The sequence below is a fragment of the Monodelphis domestica genome, chromosome 6 (assembly GCF_027887165.1).
Source record: "Monodelphis domestica isolate mMonDom1 chromosome 6, mMonDom1.pri, whole genome shotgun sequence".
Lineage (NCBI taxonomy): Eukaryota > Metazoa > Chordata > Mammalia > Didelphimorphia > Didelphidae > Monodelphis > Monodelphis domestica.
The window spans coordinates 112,449,979-112,464,059 of NC_077232.1; the positions used below are offsets into that span (position 1 = coordinate 112,449,979).

Below are 14,081 nucleotides of genomic sequence, written 5' to 3' on the forward strand. Positions count from 1 at the left end.
TTACAACTTGGAAATGTAAAGGGTAAAATTATGGCTGAAACTGAATGTAATAATTATTTTTGTCACCAAGGATTTAATTTATAAAATCCTAATGAAAAAACCAAGTCAGCTGGAAATTTTATGTTGTTTTAATTGATAGTGGAGGAGATTAAGGAGAAGGAAGAAGGAAAGGAATAGGTTTTCTTCATCCCCTCCCCCCTCGGTACCAGTGAGGTACCAAGCAGGGAGATTAGGAGATAAAGTTTTGAAGTATGAAGAAGGAAAGAATCAGCCTGACCTCCAAAGAGGCGCAGCTAAGATGCCTGAATCTGAAATCAGCTCCAGGGCAAAATTCACCACCAAACCCAGACAATAGCTGCCACCAAGTGAAGAAGTCAGAACGCTTAGCACACTGCCAGCTAGAGTTGTCTCTCCAGGGAAAAAGGAGGAGAGAGGAAGTGACATGCCTTATATAGACAGTTTTACATCACTTTCCTGCATCTCATCTCTACCAATGATGATTTAGCTTGACTTAGGACAACCCAGAGGTCTGTCCTTTTTTTGCACATGTCTGTTGAAGGCCATTTTCCTCAGATAATTAAATCTTGAGTTTGATGTAGACCTTCCTAATCTTGTTAAACTAAGAAGGGTGGAGAATGTAGAGTTTCCAAGACCTGATTCTGTTATTCCAAGTATCTCCATTGTTATTGATCAGAAAATAGCTCAATCAGATCTTCTAAAGAATGGTCTGATTATGGTGGAATAGTTTTAAAATTCACAAATTCCCCTGAGGCCCGAGGAAGACTAATCTCTCTGATGGGTCTTATAAACATACGAACTATGAAATTACAATAGTTAGAGATAAGGAGGAAATAGAGAGAGAGAGAGAGAGAGAGAGAGAGAGAGAGAGAGAGAGAGAGAGAGAGAGAGAGAGAGAGAGAGAGAGAGAGAGAGAGAGAGAGAGAGAAGAAAACCAATGTTTTGCTGGGTGCATTGACAAAAGCCAATTGGGAGCAGTCCCCTTTGTCATAAGAGTGTACATTCAGAATAAATGTTTAATCAACCTTCAGTTCAATCAACCACACCCCAAGGTTCATTCTTGATCTTGATGTAATATAGGTTTTCTGGCATCTTTCTGCAACAGTTCATTCTCTGGATTTAGGAGTTAGCAAACTTCTTCCTCGAAGATCTTTCTCGAACAAAAAAATTTCAAAATCTTGAATTTTTATTAAAATACAATCCCCCCACAGTGGGTGTTAAAAAAAAAAACATCCAGTTCATCTCAGGATGCATTGTTGAGTTATGGGGGTGTATGACTTGATTATTAAAATAATCATAAAACAATAAAAACAAAACAAACAAAAGTGAAACAACAATAAAATAGATAAAGGGAAAAATATGGAAGAAAGTTAAACTTTGGGGAGAAAGAGAAAAAAGAAAAAAATTCAAAATTAGAATCAAAATACCAAATAAAATGTTGAGTAAGGAAGAATAAATTCATAATAGGCCCTTGTATAGGTCCAATTTAAAGTAATTTCTATCCCAGAAGTCTGTAGGACAGAATACAGTAATACCCATGTCCCACCTTTGGCATTGTTATGAAATCTATCTGTGGGTACTCAAAGATGTGTAAGGCAGAGATCATCTACCAAAAGCTTTGACATGAAAGGCGTGTTGGTTATATGCCTGGAAGGTAGAGCAGGCTGAACATACTTTAGACACTAAGATAGTTATACCGAAAGCTATCAATACTCTCTTAACAGAGTCCATGATGCCTTGGGTACCAAAGTCACAATTTTTATGAACAGATTGGCAAATTTGGTGATAGAAACTTCTAGGGAGCAGGGGTTTTCGTTCAGATGATATCCATACTCCATTAATCTGTTTTGCTTTGTATTTTTGTTTCCATTTTTCCACTTCCTTTTTGTAATAGGAAAGTGATAAATTTAAGTCATCAGTGGATGTTAATGTTTAAATTAATTCAGGCCCTTCTGTGGATGCTAGCTTTGTAGCAGTATCTTCTTGATCATTTCCCCTAGAGACAAGGTCAGTGCCACCTGTATGGGCAGAGCAATAAACTACAGCTAGGGCTTCAGGCAGTTTGAGAGCAGAAAGAACTTCATTAATAATTTCTGCATTAGCTATGGATTTTCCAGCTGAGGTTAAAAATCCTCTCTGGAGCCATAGCATTCCGACTGAGTGACAAACGCCAAAAGCATATCTAGAATCCATATAAATTGTTGCCCTATTATCGTTGGCAGTTATACAGGCATGTTTCAGAGCTATGAGTTCTGCCCCTTGAACACTAATGTTAGAGGTTAGTGAAGCTGACCACTCACTGGCAAATTCTGTGACTACAGCAGCTCTGGTGTAGTGTATCCCATCCCTCATAAAAGAAAAACCATCAGTAAATAAGATCAGATCTGAGTTGTTTAAGGGAGTATCCAAGAGATCATCTCGAGGCTTTTCTGTCATGGACACTAGTGTTTCACAACTATGTAATGGTTCTCCTGAAGTTGGTAAATCTGGAAGTAAGGTGGCAGGGTTAAGGGTTGAACAGCATTTTGGGGTAATGTTTTCATTATTTAACAAGGTTATTTCATACTTTGTAATTCGCTGATCAGAAAATGCCTGTGTTCTATGTCTTAGCAACAATGCTTCAACCTAATGTTGGCACATAATTGTTAATGGGCATCCCAATACTAGATCAACAGTTTTTGTCACTAGTAAGGCTGTAGCAGCTACTCCTCTAAGACATGGTGCTGCTCCTGATGCTACTGGGTCCAGTTGGGCGGAATAATAAGCAATTGGGTGCTGAGAAGATCCCAAAATCTGAGTTAAAACACCTGAAGCTACCCCTCTTCACTCATGTACATACAAAGTAAATGGCTTGTTGTAATCTAGGATGCCTAGAGCGGGGGCAGATATGATAACCTTTTTTAGATCTGATAGAGCTGACAGGTATTCTGGTTCTAATTTTAGGTGTTCAGGGACCAAATCCCTTGTTAGTGCTATATGAAGTTTAGTAATTTCCCCATAGCAAGGAAGCCATTGTCTACAAAACCCTGTTGCTCCCAAAATTGCTCTCAACAATTTCTTAGTGGTAGGAGCTCTTAAATTTTGAATATTCTCAATTCATTTGGGAGAAATAAAGCAGGCACCTGCAGTCAGGATGAACCCCAAATATTCTACTTTAGGGAGGCACCACTGAAACTTATCATTCGAGATCTTATATCCCCTTTTGTGAAATTACAAAAGGTGTTTACTATCTTCCTCACATGCTTCTGCATCTGTTGAAACCAATAGTAGTATGTATTTGATTAATTTGCTGTTTTTAAATTTTATATTATCTGTATCTTGGCTCAAACTTTGCACAAATCAGCTCAGGCTGGCTGGTTGGCCACGTCCCCGGGCCACGTTGCTCTCTCATCTCGCCATTTTCGCCGCTTTCTTTAGGGGCAGCAACTAAACTGCTGCGGCCTCATCCTTTCCATGTCCTGCCAGAAGTTGCAGAGCCCACTTGTAGCCCGCCCCCGGTTTTGCTCGCTCCTGCCTTCGCCGTCATGAACATTTTCTGGCTGCCTGGGGACCTGTCCCACCTGGCAGCCATCATCATCCTGCTGCTGAAGATCTTGAAAACTCGCTCCTGCGCCGGTATTTCTGGGAAGAGCCAGCTTCTGTTTGCACTGGTTTTCACTACTCGTTATCTGTATCTCTTTACTTCATTTATTTCACTGTATAATACATCTATGAAGGTTATCTACATTGCTTGTGCATATGCCACTGTGTACTTAATCTACAAGAAGTTTAAGGCTATGTATGATGGAAACCACGACACATTCTGAGTGGAGTTTCTGGTGGTCCCTGTTGGAGGGCTATCATTTCTAGTCAATCACGATTTCTCTCCGCTTGAGATCTTGTGGACCTTCTCAATTTACCTTGAGTCAGTTGCTATCCTCCCACAGCTCTTTATGATCAGCAAAACTGGGGAAGCTGAGACCATCACTACTCATTATCTTTTCTTCCTTGGCCTATACTGTGCCTTGTATCTAATTAATTGGATTTGGCGCTACTATTTTGAGGGTTTCTTTGACCTCATAGCTGTTGTTGCTGGTGTGGTCCAGACTATTCTCTACTGTGACTTCTTCTATTTGTACGTTACAAAAGTACTCAAGGGAAAGAAGCTCAGTTTGCCAGCGTAAGTGCCAAAGACCATCTACGAAAGGTCTGTGAAACCTTGTGGCAGACAACTCCAGGAGTACTTAGGGCCCTGCCAGGTGAAAGCAAAGATATGCCTGGATTTCTCATGTATGGGTATGGAAAAGAAGGCTGAGCACAAGTCTACTACTGTAAAGTATGTGGCTGTGCTAGGAATAGAAGAAATAATAGTATTGATGTTGGAAACTACGGAGTGTCTTTTTATAATGTGATTGTTCACCGCCCTCAAAAACTGTTTTCTTAAAAAATGTATCTATGAATTCTAAAGAACCCAGAGTAGTGAATAATATCACATAGCCTATTATATTCCAGCACAAGCATCTTCTTCTTTTCTGATTTGCTGTTAAGTAACCCTTCTCCCTGACACATTTTTTCCATCTCTGGAATCTTAAATCAACAGTGCCATTTTTGCTGGAAAGGGCATATAATTCAACAACTAGTGGCTCCCTTTACGTCTGTTCACATCATAACATTCCTCTAATATATATATATATATATGTATATATATATATATACACACATACATACGCACACACAAACATACTATATCTCCCTAATAGAATACATCCTCACTTAGGGCAGGGACTATCTCTTTTGTGCATTTTTTTTCCAGCAGAGTTTAGCACAGTGGCTATACATCCATAAGCATTTAATTACTAATTTTTTTAAACCCTTCACTTTCTATCTTTAAATCATTATTGTGTATTGCTTCCAAGGCAAAAGAGCAGCAAGGACTAGGCAATAAGGGTTAAGTGATTTACTTGTCCACGTTCACACAATTAGGAAGTGTCTGAGGTCACATTTGAATCCAGGACCTGTTGTCTTTAGTTGTTAAACTGGCTCTCAGTCCACTGAGCCACCTAGCTACACCCCTCCATAAGCATTTATTAAGAAACTGCTATTTAGAGGAGCAGAACCAGGAAAACATTGTACACAGAGACTGATACACTGCGGCACAATCTAATGTAATGAACTCCTCCATTAGTGGCAATGCAGTGATCCTGAACAACTAGGAGGAATCTGCAAGAAAATCACTATCCACATTCAAAGGAAACACTGTGGGAGTAAAAACAACAAAGAAAAACAACTGTTTGAATACATGGATAGAAGGGATATGGTTGGGGATGTAGACCCTAAATGAGCATCCTAGTGCAAACAGCAACATGGAAATGGGTTCTGATTAAGGACACAAGTAATACCCAATGAAATTGCCCATTGGCTACGGGAAGGGTGGGTGGTGGGGAGGGAGAGAAATAATGTGATTATTGTAACCAAAGAATAATGTTCTAAATTGACTAAATTAACTAATTAAAATGGGGGGGGAGGCTTTTAAAAAAAAGAAACTGCTATTTAATTAAGTACTGTGCTAATAAGCACTGGAGGCTGAATTTCTTTTCTTTCTCCCTTCCTCCTTCCTCTTCTTCTTCTTCCCTCTTTCCTACTTCCTTTTCTTTCTTCCTTTCTTCCTTCCTTTGTTTCTTTCTCTCTTTCTTTTCCCTCTTCCCTCTTTTCTTTCTCCTTGCTTCCTTCTTTGCCTTCTTCCCTTCCTGCTTGCCTACTCACTTGCCTGCCAACTGATAATTAAAGTGAGGTGCTAAAATGGAAATCACACAGTACATACTGAAGTACAAATTTGAAGGCAAATTTAAATTATTCACACTTTTACCTCTAGCCAGTCACTTCTGTTACATGATTAGGAAAATGTTACATATCCTTCTATACATAAAGGTGTGATTGCTGAACTTGGAAAACTTGTCTTCAATTCCTATCAAGTTCACTTGATCTTGAACATGTCATGGCAACCTCTCTGAGCCACTTAGTTGTAAAAAAGAAATAATAGCATTTGCCTTTCCTGCCTTAAAGGTTCAAGTCAAAGGGCCATCAGTGTAAAACAACTTCACTACCTTTTTTCCTTACTTAAATGTAAGACATTAAGTGTGGTATAGTTGAAAGGACAATGGATTTTTGTATCAAAAGGTTGGGGTTTGAATCTTGTTCTGAATACTTATCCTGTCTCCTCAGATTTTTTATTCTTTTTTCTTTATGCACAAAATAGGGATAATTCTATTTATGGTGTCTGCTCCCTAAGGTCTGGAAAAATTGTGAGATGATAGTACATGTAAAGCATTTACAAACTACACCTAAACATTTGAAGTATCTTCAATTTTGTCAGTCTAGTGTGAGAAATTCTAGCCAAGACTATGGATAAGTCCTACGTACAGAGTTCATGATTAGGTCAGGCTCCCATTACTAGTATTATAGGCTCAATTTGAACTGAAGTCTTCTTGATGTGAAGTCTAGCACCAGATCCCAGTTGCCTTTCCATTATACCCTATAAAGTGCCATAAAAACAAGTGCCATGAATGTTAGCTATCACTCAAAAAATTCTTACTACCATAACACCATCTTCTACAGAACACCAAATGATGTCTTTAGATTATGAAATACTTTGAAAACCATTACGTGCTAGGAAAATAGCAGCTGTTATTATCGTATTATAAATAGAAAACATATTGTTATCCTCATTTCACAGATAAGAAAATGAATGCATAGAGTTCAAGTGATTTGTCAAGCTTTAGTATCCATTGCCTGCTTCCACTTTCAGTAGTTCTTCCATTACATCAGGCATCTTCTATCACAGAAAAGTTATTTTGTCTTAGAAAGGGAGAACATGAAGGGGACATTGGATGATGTTTGAGGTCTGTTGCAGTTAGAGATAGCTTCCTTTTGGTAAATGTAGCTTTGGAACTGGAGTCAAGAAGACCCAAGATCAAATCTAGGCTCAGACTTTTCTATTTGTGGGACCCTGGAGAAGTCCTTTAACCTTTGCTTGTCTCAATTTCCTCAACTGTAAAATGAGGATCAAAATAGCAGAGTTATTTTGAAGGTCAAATAAGATATAATACATAAAGCCACATTGCATATGGCTAGAACATAGAAGGCATTAATAAATGTGCTTTCTCTTTCCCCTTGTTCTCTGTTGAATAGATTTATGTAATTTATTTCTATCAAGCTAAAAACAAACACTCTTACAACTAAAATTTGGAAGTCTCACCTCTGTTCCTGGCAGAATCATGAAGCAGATGAAGTTGGTCATTGTTCTATCACTTTTACATTCAGAAACCCTCCTTTTGCCAGTTTAATAAATCAGTAAACATTTATTAAGAACCTACTATGTGCTAGAGCCACTGTGCTAAGCACTGGATTGCAAAAAAAAAAATGAAAAAGACAGCTCATGCCTTTAAGAAATTTATTGTCTAATTGGGGAAGATGACCCAGAAAAAAAGCTAAAAAGTAGGGCATGAGGAGAATCAGAGAAATCCCTAAGTAATGCAGTCAGGCAATAGATGACATGTCCTAAGTTAAGCCCCCTCTGGAAATGGAGGTTTTGGAGTCCACACACAAAGGATAGTTTTGTTGTCCTCTCCTGCCCTCATGATCGCAGTCTTAGCTGCAGTGTTGAGAACCCATGACTGAGTGTTTCAGTAATGAAACTGCATGAACAAGATTCTATCCTCTGAATGAAGGATACTTTCACAGTATGATGCTTTCTTGTGAGATCTCAAATATTTTCATCAAAATGCCATTGTTTTAACTTATAATATAGTAATTTTTGTTTGTTATGATTCACATAAGCAAATTCTTTTTGGAGATTTGGGGATCCTCAATAATTTAGAAGAACATTAAGATGTCTTGAGAAGCAAAATGTTCAGAACTTCTACTCTAGACATTATGAACCCTCTTTCTAGGCAGCAGAGTGACAATGGATAGGATTCTGGGTCTGGAGTCAGGAAGGCTTGAGTTCAAATGTGGCCTCAGAGAGTAGGTATGTGACCTGAGCAAGTCACTTTATTTTTGTCTCAATTCCACAAATGTAAAATAGGGATAATAATAACACATACCTCTAAAGGTTGTTGTGAGGGCCAAAATTAATTATAAAGCACCAAACACATTAGGGGAAATGCCAGAGACACTATATGAGGAATGGGGCTTACAGAGTGTTAGAAGGTATTATTTGGTAGAAATGATGGGGAAATGTTTATTCAAAACCTATCTCAAATCACAGGACATGAACTCTACCTTCTTCACAGGAACAGAATAGGGATAGGACCTAGATTTGTTATGTAATTGGTACAGAAAAATCTTAGGAAAGAAAGCTTTACTAATGTAGGTCTTTATTTTCTCTACAATTTATGTCTGGGCATTGCTGGAAATATTGGGATATTAAAAAAACTGGCCCACAGGTGACACAGCTATTTTATGTTAGAGGCAGGACTTATATCAGATATTTCTGGCTTCAAGATATTTTATTATCTTTTATGAAGAGAGGATCAACTCAGGAAAGAAAATGCACATAAATGCTTTATCTCTCTAAATTCCTATACATTTATAAAAGACCATTAGTTTAATAGAAATGACTAACATTTATGCAGCTCATTTACATGCTTAAGCATTGAAACATTTCTTAAATTCTGAACAAAAGTAAAAAAAAAAATCCTTTCCATACCAGCAACCACTGCATATAGAAAATTAGGAGACAAGATAGGTTTTTTTGCTGAAGTCTCTCAACAGAAATTTTTCCTTCCTAGAATTCTGAAGTTCATACTTAGAGAAGCTTATGTGCCATATGAGCCAGAAGGTACAGAAAAACTCATCAGCATCAGAGAGAAATTGGGGCTATATCTGACTAAGGCATATCATCCCCATGCTGCTTTTCAGGAATGAAAATTACAATAGTTTTCTACTATCTTTCTTCAGCACATACGTGCAAATCTATTCATGTTTTGTGTTAGATTCTGTCCTTGAATATGAGAAGCCCATTATGCTTTTATGAAACTCACACATTTTTCATCATGCCTGATGCCGACCCACAATTGTATATGCCCTGTTCCAACTCCTTCATCATGTCCTACAGGATATGGAACTTCATTGCTCCAAAATGGGAACATTGTTCCTTACCTGTGAATGTCTATACCTATTATATGCTTCTGTGATGTTTCTTATATATTTATGCAGTTTCATTCTGTGTACTGTCAGTGGGATTATACATACAATCTGGGTTTGTACAGTGTTTTCCTTTTATTTTTTTTACTTCCTCATTTTTTCTTTTGTGTTTACAAAGTTCTATGATGACATCTTATAGTTCCCAAAGGGCTCCATTCCAAATCAAGTTCACTGAATTGAAATTGCTCTACCAAATTACCATTTGTATAGAACCACTACTCTTCCTTTCTCTCTATTTCCTCTTATCCTCAAAATGACAGGTTAAAATAGCCCAGATTGCATCACTACTAATAAGATGAGTCTTTTCCCTTGGCACTAAGCTTAGCAACTCTCTGTTGTCCAGGTAAATTCAATACTTTTAGCCTAAATCCCAGCCCAAGAATGAACACAGCTTTGTGTTCTCCCAGAGGAGGTTCTTGTTGGCAGTTGTTCATGGATGATAAATTGCTTTGATTCTATGGAGTGGTGGCGGCTGCTACTTAAGTTGAAAACTATTAAAATCTGGTAACCTATACTGCTCAGATGCAGTTGCCTTCTAATTATTCAACATTTTCTTCTTGCTATTTGATCCTTTTGTCTCTCTTAAAAAACAACAACAACAACTACCCTTACCTTCCTTCTTAGAATCAATACTACATATTGGTTCTAAAGTAGAAGAGCAGTAAGGACTAGCAAAGGGGGCTGTCAAGTGACTTGCCCAGGCTCACATAGCTAGGATTCCTTTGTCTCAATCAATATCTAACTTATTCCAATATAAATTGCTAATTCATGAAAACTAATGTTTTCATTAGTTTTCCACTTCTGCCCTTTAAGTTTATTCTGCTCATTTTCTTTTTTCTCTTCAGATTTCTCTTTCTTTCACTCCCCTGTTCTTTTTTACCTCTTCCACCTTGGATATTTCTTTCATATGCTGAAAATTTAGTTCCCTCATCTAAGAATTCTTCATCTAAAATAAGATGAATTCAGCTTACATATCTATCCCTTACTACCTATGTAAACTTATGTGAGTAACAAAATTTTTCTGGACCTCAGTTTTGTCATCTATAAAATAAATGGGTTGTAGATGGCAACTTCCATGTAAACTTTTACTTCTAAATTTATGATTTCATGTTGTATATAAATATTTGTATTGCAATTGTTATTTTGCATTAGTTTATCTCCAACCTTTATGCCTTTACACAGATGTGTAGAATATAATACTTTCTTAATTCTTAGAATTTCTGACTCCCTTTAAAGTACAAGTCTGATACTCTATCTTAACCTAGACCTGTCTAATCCCCTCGAATTGTTGGCATCTTGTACTTCTTGTAACTGCTTTGATGTGCTTTGTTATATCTCCCTATCCATCTATGAGCTCCTTGTGGGCAAAGTATGTTTCATTTTGGTCTCGTTTGAACCAAAAAAAGTACTGCACACATAGTAGGTGCTCAGTAAATGATAGTCAAATTGAATTATTTTGTCCTTATAATGCCAATCTTCATGACCTAGAAGAGCCTTTTCTTGGCTGCCATTAGAGTAAGTACTTGATGTTTGTGATAACTGAGGGATGCTCCAGGGATAGTTAGTAGTAGCTAGACATAATTACCCCTCTTACCTTCGAAAGGGCAGAATTGAGCTCAGCAAAATACTGAAGAACGCTCTCTGTGGATTTTTGAAAGGTTTCTCTTTTAATTTATGTAAGAATATTATTCTCCTCAGCATTTTTTCCTGCTTTTACGTTTTAATTTCATTAACATGAGTGCCACTTACAGTGCTAAGGGTGGATCTCTCTCACACAACCAGGAGAACAGAGAGACAATATGAAACTAGTATATATTTTTTGCAAACAGTTCCACAGAAACCATTTTCCTCTTCAAATGTATTAAATTCAGATAATGGGATAAATGGCAGCTACAAAACAACCTCATAGTCAGGACATCAAATATTGAAGTTGGACAGTGTTCCGTAGCTGTTTCTTTTCATGGTAATGATCATCCTGAATCAGTAACGGCATATAGCATCGCTGTGATTCATGCCTTGTGGAATTGCATATGTTCTTTTATATCAATGGCTTCTTTTTGTTGTCATAAACTGAATATATTGTACTAAACAATTCTGACTAGTTAGCAATCAAGTCAATTTTATTTTAAAGTGCACATTTATTAAACACCTGTTTGTTTAAGACACTGTTTTGGGTATAGGAGATCTAAAAGGAAACAAAGAACAATAACTACTCCAAGTACTATATTCTACAGAGGAGCTCAAATATGTATATTAGGTAAATCTTAGGAGAATTTTGTTTTTATTTTAAAGTAAAAATTTAGTTTTATTTGTCTTTTGACAACACAGTACATAAGAGACCAAGTGTTTCACATCAGAGATTTCACTTTCTTTCCCTTGAAATGTTTATTTGACTAGGAGAAAACTTGAGGAAAGCCAAGCAATGCATATGACTAGAAAAGGACAAGAAAGCAAATAACACCACCCTAATAGAGACTAATATGAGTTACTGTTAGTTGCAAGTTACCACAAGTTGATTTTCTCACATTACAAGGGGGAGGGGCAGAAAGCAATGTTTCTGGGTATTACAACTGCTTTGGTCAAGTTTTTCCACATGGTTTTTAGTCGTCTCCTCCACAGAGGTACAAAAGTGCTTTCTGGTAGACTCTTTTTATGTCTTTTGTATCTTGCTGGATGAAATAATGAAATAATAGAGAAACTTTTCATACTTCCTCTTGAAATCAGATCTAATTTTCAACATGTCCACCTCACGACGGGAGACCATAATTCAGATCAGGACCTTGTCACAGGTCCCTTTGCCCTTCATGAAATCATAAAGATGGTCAGCAGAATACAGAGACTTGTTCTGAATGCACTGAACCAGATTGAGGAAGGGATTTTTGAGGTCTCCTTTGGCCTCCTTCCTGATACTCTACAACATGTCATAAGGGCTGTAGCTCTTGTGTCTTTCAAATACTTTCTTTTTTTTTCTTTCTTTAAAGCCCTTGCCTTCCATCTTGGAATCAATACTGTATATTGGTTCCAAGGCAGAAGAGTGGTACGGGCTAGGCAATGGAGGTTAAGTGACTTGCCCAGGGTCACACAGTGAGGAAGTGTCTGAGGTGCTCTGATTTGAACACAGGACCTCCCATTTCTAGACTTGGCTCTCAATCCACTGAACTACCCAGCTGCCCCCTCAAATACTTTCTGCAGGTGGCACACACTCCTCTCAGTCATAATGCCGATCCATTTAGGGACATCAGTTCCCTTCCTCTTCACTCCTGCATCATAGAGGTCCTGAGCCTCTTGGTCAATTAGCTCATAATCAATTAAAGACCCATCTTCTGTCCTTTGCCCTTTAGCAGGGCAACCATCAATTTGCAGAAGTCACCAGATGTGTCCGAAATAAAATCCTTCTCCAACTCTGTCTTGAACATTTCTCTGTAGACTTTATCAATTTCATAGAGCTCCTGGTTTGTTGTGAGAAGATGATCTCAATGAGGGAATCTTCATCAGAGCCCAGGCCCTTCATGGAGGTTTTTAGCTCCGAAGCATCACACTGAGGTGGAGTCTTCAAAAGGACCCAAATCACTGCTTCCAGGTGGCCAGATGAGGCAGATTTCAGTCCTGATGTAAATTCCTTTCTGGTCCTTCTCTGATAAGCAAAGGCAATGTCCTGCCTTTGTTCATTGCTGCCATTTATCAGAACGTTGACTATAGTAACTTCATCCACCACTTTGGTCTTGATAGCTGCCTCAATGTTTAAAGCATCCCTCTCAGCATCAAAGTTGTTATAAGCCTTGATGGAGCCATATGCACTTGGAATGTGGAATGATCACTCTCCAAACTGACCTTGCATAGAATTTTGTGAACTGTAGACATCTTGAAAGAAGCTGTGCCAAGCTCTGGGACAGGAGTGAGCTAGTTGGGCTTCGGACCTCTTCGAAAATTTTAGAAAAATAAAAGAGAGCCCTAATAACTAGGAGGATTACAAAAGGCTTCCCTGACTAGTCCTAATTCAATCAGATCCCTTACAGAGAACTGATAACCACCAGGAAAGTCCCATTTGAGTTACAACTATCCTTAATGACCAGTTTAAGTTGCATGGAGAAATATAGGAGAAAATTCTTTGCACTAGAATTGTTGTTCTTTCAACCAACCTTATAATTCTGCAGTTGCTGTAGTTGGTAATTGTTTGAGAATGACAAAAAAGACAAGGGATTTACCCTTTGCCCCAATATGGATGAGATGTGATAGGATACTGCATAGTAGTAATTTCCGCATCTGTAAAGTGGAAATAACGATAACAAATACATTCCAAATTTGTTGTGAAGATAAAATGGATATTTTGAAATTACTTTGGAAACCTTAAAGAACCACATGAATGTTACCTATAAGATAGCTAGGTAGTGCAATTCAATTCAATTTAAAATATATTATTCTTTCTATGTGCCCAGCACTGTGCTAAGTACAAAAAGATAAAGTGCTGGCATAGAATCAAGAAGTTCAAATCTGGTCTTAGATGCTTAATAGCCAGCTGAATGACCCTGGAAAAATCCCTTTACCTCTGTCTGCCTCAGAATTCAAAAGCGTAAAACTGTAATAGCCCTGACCTCCCAGGGTCATTGTCCAGAATACATGAAATATTTCTAAAGTTCTTATCAAAGTTTCCAGCACATAGAATGCATTTAATAAATATTATTCCCTTCCTCTTACCATATTAATAAATCACAGGTTCTCGAGTTGCAGGGAATTTAAGAGATTGCTTCAGGAGATGAAAGGTGGTTCCATCTAACTGGACATCTTGAAGTGGTGGTATTTATTATGTTACTGAGGCAATTACTGCTTGGATATAGATGGCCACTGAGGTTCTTTCCAACTAAGATTTTGTGGTTTTTATG

General features: G+C 37.7%; 2 pseudogenes; one reads left to right on the forward strand and one right to left on the reverse strand.

Moving 5' to 3' along the window:
* Positions 1-3,542: 3,542 nt before the first annotated feature.
* LOC100010235 (ER lumen protein-retaining receptor 2-like) lies at positions 3,543-4,191 on the forward strand (annotated as a pseudogene).
* A 7,422-nt stretch (positions 4,192-11,613) lies between these two features.
* LOC100616862 (annexin A2-like) lies at positions 11,614-13,068 on the reverse strand (annotated as a pseudogene).
* Positions 13,069-14,081: the final 1,013 nt, after the last annotated feature.